This window comes from Pelobates fuscus, chromosome 1 (genome assembly GCF_036172605.1).
Source record: "Pelobates fuscus isolate aPelFus1 chromosome 1, aPelFus1.pri, whole genome shotgun sequence".
Classification (NCBI taxonomy): domain Eukaryota; kingdom Metazoa; phylum Chordata; class Amphibia; order Anura; family Pelobatidae; genus Pelobates; species Pelobates fuscus.
The window spans coordinates 170,020,171-170,039,413 of NC_086317.1; the positions used below are offsets into that span (position 1 = coordinate 170,020,171).

General features: G+C 39.2%; 1 protein-coding gene across 14 annotated transcripts in view; it reads left to right on the forward strand.

The window, feature by feature from the left end:
- The window catches only part of PLEKHA6 (pleckstrin homology domain containing A6), a 163,701-nt gene that overhangs the window by 69,631 nt on the left and 74,827 nt on the right, over positions 1-19,243 (forward strand). The window contains exon 1 of one of the 14 annotated variants that reach the window (XM_063452417.1): positions 7,308-7,387. The exons of 12 other annotated variants lie outside the window; for them this stretch is intronic. The gene's annotated coding sequence lies outside the window, so the exon portion shown is untranslated. Of the gene's footprint in view, positions 1-7,307; positions 7,388-10,135; positions 10,308-19,243 lie in introns of those variants that run through there. One more of the 14 variants, XM_063452401.1, reaches the window with a different exon arrangement.

Sequence of the window (19,243 nt, forward strand, 5' to 3'; positions counted from 1 at the left end):
GCTGTAGTTGTTCTGGTGATTTTAGTGTCCCTTTAACTAAAGAATATTTTATATCAAATTTTGACACAAACCCATAAGAGAAACGTCCCTTATGGTTCCATGTACAGGATAAGCAGATATTCACTGTAAGGTTTATAAGTGGCGGTTCATTTTCGGTTCTGCTGATTATTAGAGCCAATATTCAACATATTTTTGATAACCAGTATTGGTCTTCTAATTTACCATAGGTCTGCAACGTAACTCTCTCTTATGGAGGGATACTATAGTGCCAGGAATACAAAGCTGTATTCCTGGCAGTGTTAATTTTGTCGACTAACAATTTTAGTCGGCTAACATTTTTGAGATTTAGTCAACTAAAACAATTCAGATGACTAAAATACGACTAAAACTAAAATGGCATTTTAGTCAAAAAACTAAGACTAAAACTAAATAGAAATTTGCCACCAAAATGAACACTGCACAGATGGGCTGTGGAAGGGGCAAACGAGACATACCAGGGCTTGTGAGAGAGACACCTAGAAGGCCTGGGAGGACACACAGAGATACAGAGGGACTGGGGAAGGGGAGATAGAGACTTTATTTAAACCCATTAGATTTTAGTCGTGTTGACTAAAATCTTCAGTAGATATAGTTGACTAAAATCAATTGGAGATTTAGTCAACTAAAACAGTTCAGATGACTAAAATATGACTAAAACTAAATAGAAATTTGCCGCCAAAATTAACACTGATTCCTGACACTATCGCTCCTCCCGCCAACCCCATCCCTCGCGCCCTCCCTGCTTGTGTAAGTAAAGGGTTTAAAACCCTTTATTTACTTACCTTATCCCAGCACAGATGTCCCTTGTCGCTGGGCCGAAACTCCGCCCCCTCCAACGTCACGCAATGAGCGGGTGCTAATGCACATCAGACCTTCCCATAGGAAAGCATTGAATCAATGCTATCCTATAGGGAAAACTCTGACGCTGGGTGTCCAGCGTCAGATACCGGACCATAGGTCTGTTTCAATCCAGGAAGTCCTCTAGTGGCTGTCTAGTAGATAGCCACTAGAGGCTGACTTAGTACTGCAATGTAAACATTGCAGTTTCTCTGGAACTGCAATGTTTAACATTGCAGCACTAAGTGCAAAAGGGACACAGCACCCAGACTACTTCAATTAGCTGAAGTGATCTGGTCGCCTACAGTCTCCCTTTAAGTCTCTTAAGTCACCGCACACCGCCATGAGTCCCCACATGCGGATCTGAAGGCAGGGAGGTGAGACAGTGAATAATTTAATGTAATGTACTGGGCTTGCTGACTGAGAGTGATAGGCGTGTGATCCCAGCATGTACCGACTGTCTGAAAGTAATTTGAGTGTGATTGTGGACAGGATGTTCAGCTAATGCCAGATTTGTGTAGAAATTGTATTGCTTTTCCAAAACTTTAAATGTACAGAATATTAGTGGCGATTGTCCTGATTGGCGACCTATAATCTGTAACGGCATGAGCTCTGCAAAAATTATATTGGTCGACCCTTTAGTTATTAATGCTTGCTCTTGAGGAGGCTAGTAGCACTTGTCATGTAAAATGCCAGGAATAACACTATAAGCAAGTTTTGTGTTAATTTGTGAGGTTTTTTATTTTATTTAACAAAATAGTTTTACAACCGATATCACTTGTAGGCTAAATGTTGAATTTGCCGAGGAGAAAACAACTTGGAAGTAGCTCACTAGATTTACTATCCTCCAAAATATATCAAACTTAATGCAAAAGAACAGACGTAGGCAACTCCAGATGTTGTGAGCCAAATCTCCCATAATGCAGTTAAAGCATCAGAGGACAACATATAGAGTGCAGAGGGTGGCCTAGAACTGTACTAGAATGATCATTATTTTCCATTCACCCATGTATGGTGAGTTGGGTCTGAACTGTAGTTTGTAGGCCTTGCTCAAAAGGAGAAAGCCACAGCCTAGTACTGTGCTGAAAATGGCCAATTCCACTGTATGACATCCTTTAATGTGCCAGGCAATACCCATGCCACTATTAAAATGATGAGAACATTTGGTGTGATTCCCTGCGTCAAACCCAGTTGCATTTAGTACCTGAATTGCAACCATGGTGCATATTTGGGGATCTCCACTGAATTTTGCAAATCTGACGTCAATTTGGAGATTAGTGAATAAAGTGTTAATCTGTAAATCTATTTAAAGACAAGGTGTTGTCATCATCGTGCCCCCATACTTCACACTAAATCAGGAATGTAGTGTCAATTTCCAGTGCCTGAATATGTGTCTCTGTAACTGAGCATTTTAAGTTGTTAAAATAGCAGCAATCAACTGTAATTTCTAGCCATTAATAACGGATTCTGCCCTAACATGCAATGATCACATGCACACCTTTAAAGTACATAATAAATGACATACGGTAATTACTGCACCATATGGAGGAAAACAGGAATTTGCAAGGTCCAATTTTCATAGGTAAGGATTGATGTAAAAATTTTCTTTTTTTAATCAATATTCATTTAGCAATATTAAAAAAAGAATAAAAACACAAACAGAATAATTATTATACGAGAAAAGAGAGATCCCGTGTATGTGATGAAATAAGTGCAGGAGAAAAATGTAGGAGCACAATATATTGAAATGCAATGTAAACAGCAATATAGGAGCTCATAGGAACTATTGTTAAAGAAACTAAAAGTATCAAGTAATGTAATATGGTAGAAGTAGCCCCAGATTAAATTAAATTAAATCCTAGAGGCTTACTTGATTTTTATGGGTACTAAGAGCAAAACCGAAAAGAAGTCCCATGGGGAGGACAAAGGAAAGAATAAAATGGGGGTAAGAAGAAGAAAGAAAGATATTTATGGTTAAAAATAATTTAAGAAAGGGGGACAACTGACCTATACTTGGATCCAGTCTCTCCACACTTGATGGGGTCTCTCATCTAGGAACTCAGGCCAATGAGCTCAAATGGAGTAATACAATATCTTTATCTGATATAGGGAGAGTGTCATCTCCTCCTACTATTGCCAACCATTGTTAAAGCATTAAAGAGGGCAAGTGATCTTTCAGAAGACCAGGATTACAGTTTTGGCAGTGTTCAGAAGGTGCTGAACAAGAGATTTTGTTGTAGATGGAAATGGGCAATTTGGTATAAGTATCCCACAGGGCGGAAAGGAAGGGGACTTTTGCGTTACTAGTTTAGCAGTCTAGTAGATGATATAAGGAAGAGTGAATATTCTTCCAAAATAGCCCTACCTCCTAACACTCCACCCAAATATGCAGCAGAGGGCCCTCTCCTGTTTAGCAGAACCAACAGGAGCTAGGCTGGTCTTGAAATCTAGAACACAAAATATTTATATAACATCTGTTCACCCTGGAAACAAGTTTATAATTTGTCAAATTTATGTTTGGAAATGGTACACTGAACGTTAAAAAAAAAAAAAAAAATCCCAATAGTAAAGCATTGATTTAATGCCGCGGATGCTCGTGCCGCGCATGCGCATTCAGCCGATGACGGCGATATGGAGGAGGAGAGTTCCCCGCCCCCGCGCTGGAAAAAGAGGTAAATTTAACACCTTCCACCCTCTAGAGCCCGGCGGGAGGGGGACCCTGAGGGTGGGGGGGACCTAGAGACCCTATAGTGCCAGGAAAACGAGTATGTTTTCCTGGCACTATAGTGGTCCTTTAACCCCTTAAGGACCAAACTTCTGGAATAAAAGGGAATCATGACATGTCACAGATGTCATGTGTCCTTAAGGGGTTAAATCGATGAGTGGGATGGGGAAGGCGCAGAGGGACACTATAGCATTAGGAATACAGTTTTGTATTCCTATCGCTAGTGTTCCTTTAACTCAGCTTTTTTAAGTTGGACTTTTTAGAGTGAATCCTTCCAATCAGCTAGCAACATGTCTGTGTGTTAATTTATTAATGGCATGTGTCATACCATTTATAAATTAAGTTTTTATTGAAGATAAGAGAAAAAGCGGTGCAATTAAAAATGACATATCCAGACAAAATTGTATGCATGCCTTTAACATTAAAGGCATAAAGAGAAGAAGGTAACTAACTGTAAAATCTGGTATGGATACATAGAATGATAGCTTTATGAAAACCCAAGCGTAAAGGCGCCACGACCACTTTATCGCGTTGAAGTGGTTGGGTGCAGTTTCCTTTTCCTTTAGAGGCAGTCTTAACACTGCAATGTAAATATTTCTGTTTCTCTTATGACTGTCCACCAGACAGCCACTAGAGGCGCTTCTTGCTGTTTTGACATGCTTTGCATGAACACGTCCAATGTCTTCAAAAACCCCATAGGAAAGCATTAGGTTTCCGTATTGCCATTACGTCGGCAAAGGATGAGGAACACGAACAGGGACAGCGGGGCTGTAATCAGGCAAGCAAATAAACATTTTTTAACCCTTTATTTGACGCTGGGGGAACTGCGAGGGATGGGGTGGCAGAGGGCACTATAGTGTTAGGAATACAGTTTTGTCTTACTAACACTATAATGTTCCTTTAATATTAATTTAGAAAAAAAAGTTGAAAATTAACAGAAGAGTTAAAGTTGTGTTAAATCTGTTGACCGTGTTGGAGATATGTTGGAGAGGTACAAAAACAAAAAAAAAACAATCGCAGGAGTAAATCAAGAGTCTGAAGAACCTATATACAGAATCCAAGCATCATAAATTAGCAAGAACTCATGAGACTTCGGAGTCCATATAGAGAGTCAATATCCTTCTTTTAATGACTGCTGCAACAAAATGCATGGATTTGAGATTTACATGCAGGCCCAAGTTAAATCTGGGGGTATCTGATCTTTCCAGCTGTGGTAATGATGTGATCTGACCCCTATATTTTACTAATCAATTTTGTGTGTGTTCGAGATCAAGAAGGAGGTTCAGCGCTGATAGGTAAACAGGGAATATGGCAACAAGGCAGCACACCTATGAAAAAGGGGAATCCCCTCTAAACCCCTTAGAGTACAATGGAGAAAAAAAAGAAGAAATAAGGGTGCACCCTTATTTCTTAATGCGCACCCTTTAAGATGCACCCTTATTTCTTAATGCGCACCCTTTAAGATGCACCCTTATTTCTTAATGCGCACCCTTTAAGATGCACCCTTATTTCTTCTTTTTTTCTCTATTTTGTGTGTGTGTTTTTTTTTTTTTTAACCTGGGCCTCAACTAAGAAATACTTAATAGCATATTATTAGTCTTCGAGAGTTCTGGAGCAGAATCAAGATACCATTTTAAGTCACAGATGAAATGACGATCCATCAGGTGATGACATGAAGCCTGTGCGTGACACTGGAAGTGTATTGTGCATGCAGTTTGTTTTACGCTGAATTATTCTCTATGCATGACGTTCAAACTACCTAAATAGCATAAATCTAGCATTTCATTCTGCGTGATTAGTGGGTATGTGAAGAATCTGTGATAGAGAATCTGGTCTCCTGTGGGCTCAGTCACATCCTATTTTTATCACCTGCCGCCAGCCTTCTTAGTCTAAGCATTCATGATAACTGTGTATGTGACATGTCAGACATGTCATGTGTCCTTAAGGGTTTAAATACATTTTACCACAAAAGCAGGAATTAATTGTCTCTGTGTTTAGTTGAAGGGTCACTCCAGTCACCATGACCACATCTGCTTTTAGAAGTGATCGTGATATAGGAGTCTGTATGTGCACCCACCTAAGTGCTGACCATTCAAAACCTACTTGGTGTGGGATGGTGTCAGGGAACCTCGGGCACCATAGCTGTTACAGCTTGCTGATGTGGTTATGGTGCATTGACTCCTACTTTAACTAACACCTGCATTTTGCAGGTTTACAACTATGCACTCAACCACCTTTTCAGGATTAGCTGCACAATTTGTAAAGTAATATTTTAAATTATAATTATTAAACTATTGGTGAGTGTTAAAATAGCTTGCAGTCACTTGTAGAAAGAGACAAAGATGTTACTGACGAGCATTAGCTGTTTTTTTTGTTTTTTTTTGTAGTAGTAGTTTAGTTTTTTTTTTGTTGTGTCATTGCGAAATATATATATATATTTTTTTTTTTTATTCTCCAGGTTTTTTTTGTCTCTCACTCAGGTTCTTTATATATAAATAAATATCCATTCAGTTCCTTTAATCAATTGTATTAATGCCTGCAGCCATGGTAAAGTAACCCAAGAAGTGCAACGAGAGTGATATGGAGAGAGTAGACCGCTGTATGGGCAGCATACCATAACGTGTGTAACGATCTCAGATTGTTATTGATTTGGAATTTCAAGCAGGGATTTGTTTTGTCTGTTAGAGATGTCACTATAGAATATGCTGGTGTTTTTATCAGTCTACCAGCAATCGCTATGGCTGTGCCATTATTTGTAGCACACTCTGTGAATGAGGGAACTCATACTGTTTTTGAGAACGTTAAAGTAACTGTCCCTGGTGAATGGTTCTCAAGCATCAGCTCAGAGACCATCAGTGACCAGGATTTGGGGGCTCCAAAAACACTGCTGTATATGATGTCTTGACATAAATCTGGCAACTTTCACAAACCCGTGCTGTGCCCATAAATCACTGCCTTTGGGGCACGTTGAGCTGAGCTATAGAAAACTAAGTGAGTGCCATGATTTTCTGCGTCATTCTCTGATTTGCTGAGTGTTCACTGCAGAAACTGAATGGCCTGGGGGTTTGCAGCAAATGCAGAATGTGAGTATGTTTTATTTTTAATTTTGTTTCCAGTATACTAAATATATGAATAGCAAAGAGGAAGTGAATTTTAATCTACCTACTAAGTTCAAAGGAATAAGCAGGTTAAGATGTTTTGGAATATGTATCTATATACGATTGAGGTTTTGTTTTGCTTTATTTATTTATATATTTTTTCAACTGAGAACACATTTTTTAACTGTTCTAAACATAAGACCTTGGGACAAGATAAGTTCTATTTATCTTAGAGATGTATCTTTATATTTCCCAGTTAGTTTTTATTTTAATAACCGTTTACATTTTTACTTGTCTTCGGAATGTGAAGGCATCTCATAGACATGACAAGCATTGGGCCTTCCCTGTTTGATTCCATGGATGAGATAACGTGTGTCTGTTTGAACTCAAGAGGTTAGATTAATGTGATAGACAGATCAACACAACCCTCTGTCATGAATTGCTGACCCCTGAGCTCATGCAGCTCCAAGGGATGGTGGGGGAGGAGCAGGGATACCTGCACACTTTGGGCTTGTATGACACTCTTCACCCTGCAAGAACCAGTCTGGCTGCCTGAATCTAACTCCTCCTTTCAATAAAAACAGCAACATCCCGCAGCAATATGTCTGCTTGGCTGACCAGAAAAGGGTGGGAGCATCTTCCCCAGAAATACCTGAGTGACACCTTGGGCCACAGACTGACAGTAAAGGTGACTGGGAACAATACATTGCTAATAGTATAATAATACATTAAGCCTGTGGTGTTTAATTGTTTTGCTCAGGGACCCACGCTACATACATGACATTAGCCTGGCAACCTGTTCCCTTAACTGGGTTGTTGACAAGATTTCAACAACATTTTATTTGTCGCTTTCCAGCACTTTGTTTGCACTGTGCATTAAAGAAGGTAGTGCTGTGACAGTGGATTATATATTGGGGATGTTTACATGCAGACAGATAAGTTTTTTTTTATATATTTTTCAATATATGGAGGCCCATGAGAAACATGAAGACTTGTGCCACATCAGCTGCATGTGATCTTCTGCAACAGGAGGGACTGGATTACTCTGTAGAGCACGCAGGACCATGTAGAACCATGCTTATTGACAGAGCATTTAACTGGCACGCTTGGCCAGTGATTGCGGTCCTGTTTTTCTCTATGCTTGGAGAACACCAGATGTGGTAGGGCCATTTGATGGGACCCAGGTAAGTTGTCAAACTGTACTAAGCTGGTTTGACATCTTACCATGTAACGGCACCCATACACTCCCGGCAACAAAAAAAACTACAAAGGGTTATAGTAGTTATGGTGCTCAATGTGATCCTTTGAGTAGTTTTGAAAAGCTAACTACATTTACATACAAATCTTATAATTTCTTACTTGTGTGGGTCTAGGGTAAATAGCACTGTCAAATATTAGCATTCCACCATATCTATCTCTAAAGAAGAGTTAAAGGAACGTTAAAACTCCATTCCTAATGCTTTTGTGTTCCCGCGCCTATCTAGACAGGTCTCGAACCCTTTGACTTTTACCTCTCATCCTCCTGCGGCATCATGATGAGGCATGGCCTCCTTCATAGTTGGTCAAATATATGTAGAATTCAATCAATACTTTTCTATGGGGACTGCAGTAATGTAAAATTGCAGATTCTCCAAAATCGCATTGTTTTACATTGCAGCGCTAAACCTACAGCACCACTAAATTGAGATGGAATGGCCTGATTGACTTGAGTGGTCCTTTAAGTAGAGTCACTACACAGTATTGTACTGAAATAAAAACAGTGCTATAAATGTTGGTCCTGTGAAAAGCAGACCCTGTATATGAACATTTGTCCCTTAAAGGGAAACTGTAGTGCAAGGAAAATAAACTCTTTTTCTTGGCACTATAGCTTCCCCCTCTGTCAAGGCTACCCCCCATGGTGCGGAAGGGGTTAATAACCCCTTCTGTCACTTACCTGGGTCCAGCGCCGAGGGACGCCTCGGCGCTGGCTCAGCTCCTCCCTCGCTGACGTCCCAGCGGGGAGACCTAATGCGCATGTGCGGCAATGGCTGCACTCCTATTCTGGTGACACTGGAAGTCCTCATGCATAGCGTGAGGACGCCCAGTGTTGTTTAGGTGACCAAAAGTCACCTTTCCACCCGGAACCCTAGCAAGTTAACCCTAGCAGGTAATTATTGCAATTCATAAAAACTGCAATAATTACATGCTCAGGGTTAAGGGTAATGAGAGTTTGCACCCAGGCCACTTCAATTAAACTGTTAGTAGCTCCCGACTGATTCCTCTCTTGCAACTGTCATTAGTCTAATACTTCCCTTACCTTTTGTGTCACTTTACCCCATTCCCTCTAACATGTGAGCTCATCGAGCAGGGCCCTCAACCCCTCTGTTCCTGTGTGTTCAACTTGTCTGGTTACAACTACATGTTAGTTCATCCACCCACTGTAAAGCGCTGCAGAATTTGTTGGCACTATATAAAAAATATAATAATAATGAGCTAAAGTGGTCTGGGTGCCTACAGTGTCCATTTAATACCAAACAAGAATTTCATATATAAACGTAATTGTATGAACGTGGAATACCATGTAATAACTCCACGGGTTTCTTCTCTAAAAACTCATTTTTTCTGAATTGTATACAAAATGGAAAGATTTTAAAGCTAACTTTTATTTGCAAAAAGTGCTAATTTGGCTAGATAACTTAAAATGTTGTTTTTCAGTTAACTATAATTTGGTATGAATAAATACTTTAGTTTGAATTTGAACTTATTTTGTTCAGGAACTAGTCCCATTTTTGAATGGTTAAGTTCAGAGAAATACATTTTAGCAACATGGATATTGTGCTTCGGATATGCTGTTTGTGGATGGATTTTAGCAGAGCAGGCAGCCTCTTTGCTGCTTGGAGCTGGAAGGTGAAGAAGTTAGAACAATATTTGGCAAATCTCCTGTAACCGCCACAGAAAATGAGATTACAGAGGAGGAGTGTGTATGTGAATGAGATAGTAATGAAAGGGTACAGTAAGAAAGGTGGGGGCCAACAACCGGCCGATGGGCAGCACTGAGAAATATGTGTATGAAGAAGGGAACAAGGCTGGCCTGCTATGTGGACATCAAAAGAGTGAAAGCAATTATTAGATTTGGAAAAACGGCAACAGGATATTCCGGTAAAAATGGCTCTAATATAAGGCGGTAACGTCATGTGGGGAGAAAATAAGGGGCACAAACTGAGAAGAGTAGGGTCGACGTGGGTGTGATTTGTGAGGTATAATGAGGAGTTAGAACAGGAGGGGGGCTGATGAGAGGTGTAGGAATTCTCAATGATCAGAGATACACAAGTTATCGGGGTAGAAGGTGTGTGAGGCTATTATATCCTGAGCAGTGGCTGGGAGGGGGCTGGCTGAGGCTGGAAGGGAGAGACACAGAGTAGGCGGTGTCAGAGAGGTATACTGACAGTCAGCACTGCTCTCACTGTGAAACATTCTGAATTGGAACATTCGCAGACACATACAGTTCCAGGAGGCAGGTGACTTGGCCGCACAGTGGCTATGGTGATGTGATTCTATTTCTGCTTGCCCGATTGCTTTTGGTGGCTGTGAAAAGGCGTGAGGAGAGAGGAGCTGGCTTCATGTTACAGGTGAATTGAATATCTCATCCAGTGCTTCCACAGGGGATCCTGTCACTGACTTTGACCTGCAGTGTCATGTTAGGTCCAGCAGGGCCAGTTCCTGGTTGTGATTGGTGTTTTGTATTGGATACACCAGGATACACCCCCCACCCCCCTTGTTAAATTGTTTATATCTGATGTATGTGTGAATAAACATGTACTGTAATTGATAAGCATTTGTCAGTTGTCACTAGGTTCCTTTGCCCAGCATTGCAGGCTTGATGCATATTGTGGATGGACATACAACCATAGCCTTTGTTACCATGTGATTATTGTTGTTTTGATTAATTTGAGTGATTTCCCCCTTTTTTGGCAGTTGAGGTGTTAATAGGACAGTACACACTGTGTGTTTGTTTTCTTCTGCAAACATTGCTCCAAGGTCCCTGGTCCTTTCAGCATAGAATGGAGCCACTGATAGGCTAAATGCAGCTGGCTGGAGTGTGTGTTGTGCAAGCACTTTGTGTTTCTCTGTTTGTGTTTACCTTTCTGTTTCTTTGTGTAATTGTATGTCTGATATACTGTACTAAAATGAAACATACAAAAAATACTTCCTGGTTAAATAACAGTGGATTATTTTATGATATCCAGGTACACAACATTATATTTTTGTTTATGTAGGAATATATGTAGGTTAATGTTGGCATAGTCATATTAATGCCTGTTACAAAGAACAATGTATTATGTAAAACATAATATTCAGGGATATCATTTCTTATATGTGGGGTAATCGCTTCTTGATCTGAGGAGAGATCTGACTGCCATTCTGGGATCAAAACGTTTTTTTTTTTGTTTGCTGCAAAATTGGAAGTGCTTCAAACTGGGTTTTTGTTGCCTTAGTTTGGATCAACAGCAAAAACAAATGTAAGGCTGTACTTGGTGGAAGCATGTCTCTTTTCAGTCCATGCAACTATGTATTTTAAGTGAATTTGCTGTTAAATTTTGTATTGGTGTCCCAAAATTATGAAGATTGCCTGGGCATAGTCTAAACTTGTAGCTTACTGTATCCTATATAAAGGAATGCAAGAAATGGGCCTTGTGTTTTGGAACGTAACTTGATATATACACCTTGACACACAGCTGTCTGTTTGACCTATAGACACGCACAAATATTTACTTGACACATACATACACCCATCATCACACCTGATTGCATGTCATACTGATACAGCTGTATGCTTGCCAAAAATATATACAGCTGTACCTAGCCACAAAGGTGTGTTTTTTATTTTTGTTTTATCTCTCTCAGGAAGGACCTAGAAGTCCAGATGTTATTAGACTTAATTCCCATCAATATGTGCCTGAGGCTGGCTGAAAATAGCTGTTGTATACCAAGGCACTAGGAAAACCATATTTTGTATTTTAACTTTGTCTACCAGCACCCATATTATGTACATGGCTTGGCGACTCGTTATTAATTTCTAAATCAGTGAGCCATTCTCTAATTGTAATGTTTAATGATTGTACAGCACAGCGGAATTTGTTGGCGCTGTATATATAATAATAATGAAGAGGTTTGGCAGAATTGGTTATAAATTAAACTCCTCTCGGTATTTGAAGGGGTTACCAGTATTCTGGGAACGTAACATAAACAATGGACTCTCAACAATTATCGTGGATCTGAATCATATGTGCCTATTCCAATTATTGGGGATCCAGGTCTGGGATTTTGACCCAGGGTTTAGGGACCACTGAAATGAGTCGGTTGAATTTCTAGTGTTTTCACTGGTTAGATTTTTTAGATGTATCCCAGGAAAACAATTTCTCTCTGTGTGTAAGCACATTTGGTTTTCACTGATCCATTCATTTAGCATTTAATTTTCAGTTTGGTGTAGGAATAATTTAGAGCTTCTATGTTAGAAGTGGATCAAAGAACAAGGGGTGGTCTACAGTCCAAGTTAATATAACATGGTAGCTGTACTCGCATATTTCTGTTATATTGTGGCGGGAGGAGGGTGGCGTTTTGTATATTTTCCTAGTGTAACATTTTCATCATACTGTGACTAAACCCTAAATAATAACAAATTTAAAGTTGCAGCACTAGTTAGTTAAATATGCAGTATATAGATAATGCATTCAAGTATTATGCAAAAACATTAGAATAAAAAACACCACCACCCAGGAGCCTCTTAGTTTAATTTGTTTTGGTGTTTTTTTTCATATGCATGTACACCTGTGCAGGGGGTGTTTAAGGGATGTATAGTTTCCAGTCACAGTCCATAAATCGGATATTTATTTTAGCCATCATAAAGGTAGGAAGTAAGGCCAGTAATTAAGCAAACGCAAAGGGACAGTCTAACCAACATAACCGCTATATTCCAGTGTATTGGTTATGGTGATTGGCCTCTAGTGGCAGTGGTTTGAACAAAACCAGGATGCACTTCTAACACCAGTTTCTTCGGTCCAAAAAACCCAACCTGTGAACTTGGTGTATCTCCTTGGGGAGGTTCATGGGTGTCAGCCTTGCACCCCATAAAATGCTTTTTGGATTCTGGGACACAGTGTCATGGAGATTTTCAGAACTTGCATTATTTTCTACATGCATTACTTGGCCCATATCTTATTTGGGGCAATATAGCATCCCATTCACACATGATTACATGTTTGTATATATTAAAGTCCTCCAAATCGGAGGGGACGTACTGGTATCTTCTCATTCAACTAATCTTGTGCACTCAGCTATGGCGCAATGCACTTGCCTGGCTGTGAATGTGTTCAGTGATGCTGGACACCAGAAAATAACTAGGGCTGGAAGGACAAGGGCTACAAATCAGGAATCTTCTTCTGGTTCCAGGGCATTTTTGAGTTCCGTATTAAAACAAAAACAAAAAAACACAGCTCTATTTGTTATGTTGTCAGAGATGCTTGATGTTATGGTGCTATTTAGATAGCACCGACATATTATGCAGTGGTTTACAAGTAAAGAAATAGGAGAGGAAGCCCCTGGTTAAAGAAGCCTACAGGCTATGAGATATTTGCTGTCTGCTGTTACTCAATAGATGCATAATTCAACTAATCCGTTAAAAACTCTGCTCGAATTGGCATAAACATAGGATCTGCAATGTGAATGAAAATCACAAAACACTAGAAAGGGGGTCCCTCGTTTAATTTCTTCAAGTCACAATATCTGGTTTATTCTTACCATGTAAACATTGACAACTCAGCTGAAGAACACATTCATAAAATATTCTCCTCTTGGTTTCCATGAATGGCTTACCAAGTCCTCTAGCCTTTCAAGTGGACTGGCTGACACTTTGAAGTCCCTACTCTTTTTTGCCTGTTCATGATTTGTGATCTGCTTAATTCTTTTTTCCCTTTCTTTTTCCCCACTTTATTTCCCCTTTTCCCTTCGATTTCTACATCTTAGCTGTTTTGTTTTTCTTTTTAAGTGATATGCTAATATTTCTCGCTGCTGCTTGTCTTCGTTATGATTTATGTGAATGTTGAATGAATATCTATTCAGTGTTGTATATACACACATTTTGCGCTCACTGGTACTGAAAATGGAAACATCTCAATACAGTCCACAGTGGGTTATGGTCCAGGAATACCTTGGCGCCCTCCCAGTGTAATTTGTTGAACCGTTTTAAAATGGTTTAACAACCTACCTGGATACACCTTCATGAAAAGTCAGATGTTTTCAGTAAGCTATGCCTCGCGGACCTAGAGCCACAATCATTGGATGAGAGCAGTCAGTGAGCATGACTCTACATGGTCCTACTGAATGGATGTCCTGCAGTACCCAAGTATGTTGTCAAACCAGTGAAAACAGTTTGATGAAGTTAATAAATAAACACACACACACACAAAATATGGAAGAACGCCAGGGCACTCTAGCACCATAACCACTATTATTATTATTGCTATTTATATAGCGCCAACATATTCCGTAGCGTTTTACATAAATAGGACAATTACAAGAAAACTTACAGGAACGATAGGTAGAAGAGGACCCTGCTCAAACAAGCTTACAGTATATAGGAGGTGGGGTATAAAACACATTAGGACAGGAGATGGCAATTAAATAAGGTGGGAGTAAAGCAGAGCTGGAGGAGAGAGAGAGAGAGAGAGAGAGAGAGTAAAGTGCTGCCCTTTAGGAGAGAGCAAGAGACAGGTATGTGAGGCCTGGTCTGGGAGGCCATAAGCTTTCCTAAAGAGATGGGTTTTAAGGCACTTCTTAAACGATTGAAGACTAGGGGAGAGTCACTAAAGCAGGCTTGTGGTTTTTATAGTCAAATGCTGCAAAGAAAATAATTAAAACTCAGATTAGTACAGCAGTGCCATTGTCTTTATCAACTGCACCATATATTAAGAGGTTGACAATTTTTTTTTTTTTTTTTTTTTACTTAATCATACGATTTTAGTAATACTGTATGGTACTTAGGCCAGCTGTGCATTGGCCCTTCTTCCCAAGATCTTGATGGCCTCAGAAGGAAAGACCTCTGCACCATGACCCAGGCATATACCACCCCTTATTGGGCTTTCATTTTACAACCTAATGGATCATACACACTGTCTCCATTATACATTCCATAAGGTCACTCAGGACCATTCCATGGCAAGCAATCCCCTAGGAGCACATCATTTTACTGAAAGGTTGGATTGCTGTATAATAACTTACATTAACTAGTTCTTTTTGCTCACACAAGCATTGTATGCAAGATTCCCTTATTGTGTTACATGTGTACCTGATGTGATTGTGACCTGCTTTCTTGCCATTGACCTTATCATTTGTAAAAATTGATAGAACATTTCCATGCATATAACTGCATGATGCACTTGTTGTGGGATCTTTTTTATTTATTTTTAATAGCTTTACTGATACATCACATATACGATGGGTAAATGTATTTTATTTTCTCTTTCTCTCGCTAGAGAAATTTATGTAATTTAGAAGTCTGTATCGCCATTGTGAGAGTGCATAGAACTCGATTGCAATTTGACACCGAGAATAAAACTATTCTGGATATTCATCAGCCATGCCTGCAAATCTATGGGTGTTTTTGATGCTTACAAAGTTACAAAGATATTCAATCAATGGGAAACTCGATGTCAAGCCTGTGCTTGTTAATATTATGTTGCACACACAAAAGAGTAGTAATGATAGTACAAACGTGTTATTAAATTAAAAAAAAATAAAGAACATAAAACATGAACACAGTTGCTCCTCTTAACTATGTATGCATTTTTGACACATTTTCCTTAAAGGAACACTTTAACTATATACATATATATATTGTGTTATTGTTAATGTTGGATGTGTTCCTTAACTATGTTTTGATATATGCCCCCCATTGTTCCTAAGCAGAAACGTCTGTTATGGTGCTAGGAATGTTGTTTTAAGATGTAGTTGTTTTGGTGCATGGTGTGTCCCTTTTTATTCAGCATTATATATTGGTTTTGCCATTGAAGTCATTTATATATTAGCCTCACTGTAAAATAGTTTTTAGAGGAATATATGTCAGAGTTAATAACTTCTGAAATGTTTTTGTTACCTAATTCCATGTGTTTAGATAAATCTCTTCTATTGGTGTCATTTAAACAAAGTCATTAAAGTATTACTGTGGTGTAAGCTGTGGGAAGATTGACTACAATCAGCAGTGTTACTGCCTACTTTTCGGCACAGGAGTCTAAACTGTCACGGTTATTTACCAAAATGAAAATTTAAACTGAATTTGAAATTTAAAGGGACACATCACTGCCTCTACAAAAATCACTGCTTAGGAAATAATCCCCTAATTAAAACACTTTTTTTTTTTTCCAATGGGGCTTTATCTCAAAACAGTTTGCAAAAGCTGCAGATCTCTTGTCTGCAAGCCCCCCACCCCCTGTCTTTCCTAGCCAATACCAGGTAGGTATAAGAAAAAAAAGTTGCACCTTTTTTTTCTGAATAAATGTGAAACATTGTTTCTTCTTATACCTGCCCGGCGTGTTGCTATTTTCCATGGTGTATCTGCTTACGGAGGAGGGAAGGAGGCCCACATCACGGTGGAAACTATCCTTGCTATCAAAAGAGGCAAAGTTATTATTGAATATAGAGCCCAGATTGGGCTCTACTGTCAGCAAGTGGCCAACACACCTATTTCACCTGAAATCACTTCACACATCACCATTTTTTCTTGTCCAGATATTTGTGCATATTTGAGTTTTTTATGTATTGCACTATTATGTCCTTGTTTTTTTTTCTTTACATGTATAAACAAATCACATTTCTTATGAAGCAATCATTTGTGATATTGATAAGTGTTTTAACACTTGCTGTTGTGCCTTCTGTTTCTAGAGTGCACTTCCCATTTTCTGGCAGTTATAGGTCACGTTTGTTTAAGTTGGAATTGTGAGAGGACCACTTTTGAGGTTTTTGTGCAGCTCTAAATTAGATTTAGTAATTTAATGAGTGCATTTATTCTCTAATTTTTGGATGTGTACGATTGCTTATATTTATGCAATATAATATAAAATAAAAAGAAAATTCATATTCTCTGCCTATAGTTCTAGATGCGCTGTTTAAGTCGCTCCACCCTCCCCCCTGATTAAAAAGGTTTTTACTTGCTGTCTTTCCAGCGATGTGCCATTCTCAACCTCCTTGGCTGAGATCATCAAATTTGATCATCCAAGCATTGGGAAGCTATTGCACATGCAATAAAACACTGTGTAGCGCCAATCAGCATCTCCTCGTAGAAATGCATTGAATCAATACATCTCCATGGGAAGCATTTAGTGCCTCCATGCAGAGCTTGGAGATGCTGAATGCCAGTACTGCACATGGTGATACTCCCACTGATTTATACACCCCAAGTATAAACCCAACAGAGGCATCCTCCTCTTAAGTTCATTTAATGTTTATAAATGCTTAACATTTCTAGCTGTTGGTGGGTGAATATTTCTCCCTGGTGAGTGTGTCCTGCCATTTTTGTTTGTATACCCCAAATCTCCCCCACCCCCCAAAAACAAGAAAAAAACACCTTATATATCTGGTTTACTCGCTGCATATAAATAGTGTCTCATGCATTTTAACAATTTGCTTTGAAGTTGCAACCATGTTTTGGTACAGAAAGAATATATTCGATATTTTTTTTTTTTTTTGTCTCTACCAGTATTTCTCCTGCATATCACTCTATGCATTTGATCCCATTCTGATCAAAGGTCAAAGCCAAGAACATTATTAAAGTGCAGAATGACTGGCAATGATGAGACTCAATTATGGTCACAATGGAGCATTTATTGGGATTTGGGAAGTATATACAAGTTGGAGAAATCACCAGAAACATCAGTAGAATATTTCAGCACACCGCTCCAAATGAAATTCTGCCTTCAGAATGTGCTAAATGTCTCAGTAACTGTGGCCCTGTGTGGCCATCAATGTACATACCTTTCCTTGGCTAATAAATTTACAATTCTCCATACACCATTATATATTCAGTATTAAATTCCCATTTCCATGGTGAGGACCTGGAAACACTATTTATGTCTGTCGCTGTACATTGCGAGGTCTGTGTTGTTTGCAGTGGTGGCATATCAACATGTAACTTGCAGGTCAAGACAATCTGTTGTTTACTAGTGGCTAGTTTGTTTAGGACCGTGTCTAGGATTGTTGTTTGAGTTAAAAATTATATTTTTTTTGAACGGCCATGTTCCCCTGCACTCACCAGCATTGATCATGTTGTGGATTTAATGTATTGTGATCTCTGTGTATTCTCCTCAAATGCAGCGTTGAAGAAGCAGTGTTCTGCTTGCTATTTTAGTACATAATTAGTGAAGGGATGTTCTGTATCCTCATAAATGGAGCAATAGTTGACACATTTGTCTAGCGGTACTTGAGTTTTGGAGCGGTACTACTCTGTATTTGTTCAGACAATACTCTGCACTTTCTAGCATTTTTATAGTGAAGTGCGACAGGCTGCATTTTTCTCTGAGACTATATGGTTAATTGATAATCTGCATATCCTCTAGCATTACATAGTGATGCTCTGAGCTTGTTTGTTACTCTAGCAGTGACTGCTTATCTAACCATTGCTCTGTATCTGTATATACTAAAGTGATTTAAGGAGAATTCAAAGTGAATTTCTAAATTAAGGCCAGAGTAGCTGAATAGAAAGTATAGGGAACACAGATAATTTTTCCAGTTTGGCTATTTTGCCTTTAGATTTGAAATCTACTTTGAATTTACCATGAACTCTCACTTCCGTAAATAACCCTGTGAGTGTATTGTTTAACCCCTTAAGGACACGACATGTATGACATGTCATGATTCCCTTTTATTCCAGAAGTGTGGTCCTTAAGGGGAGGAATGTTCTGCTTTTTTTTTTTTTTTGCTTTTTTTTTATCATTAATGGTGATATGTTTTGCAGTACATTGTTAAGGGAGTAATGATCTGCACATCCACTCCAACAGTGCTTAGTTAAAGGAGTAATGCTCTGCAGGCCCTCAGCTGTACACAGTAAATGGAGCAGCGCTGTATAGGCTTTGTTTCTGCTGAAGGGATGGAGGGGAGAGAGTGCCTGTGCTGGGTGTGGCTGGAATATGTCTGGGTGAAAGAGATTCAGAAACACAACATCTGTCTCCAGCTGTGTGAGCCAAATAGCTTTATATGGGTTTGGGTCACCGGGAATACTGCTTATTAAAAGGCGCAGCGAACATCACTCAAACCTAAATACACTATAGCCACAACCCTAACAGAGCACAGGAGCTGCGTTAAGAACTGGTGCTAAAATGACCTCCACGCCTCTGCACAGAGGTCACTCGTGGGCTATTCTTGCCCCATGGCTATCTAAGTTGCCATTTAGAGGTAATATTCAGTGTGAATTATTAACCTGCTTTTCTGAACATTCCACAAGCAGAGACTGTGCTAATCTTTCCTTCAATCTCTTAACACCATGCTTAAAGGGATATTAAAAACCTATGGGTAAACT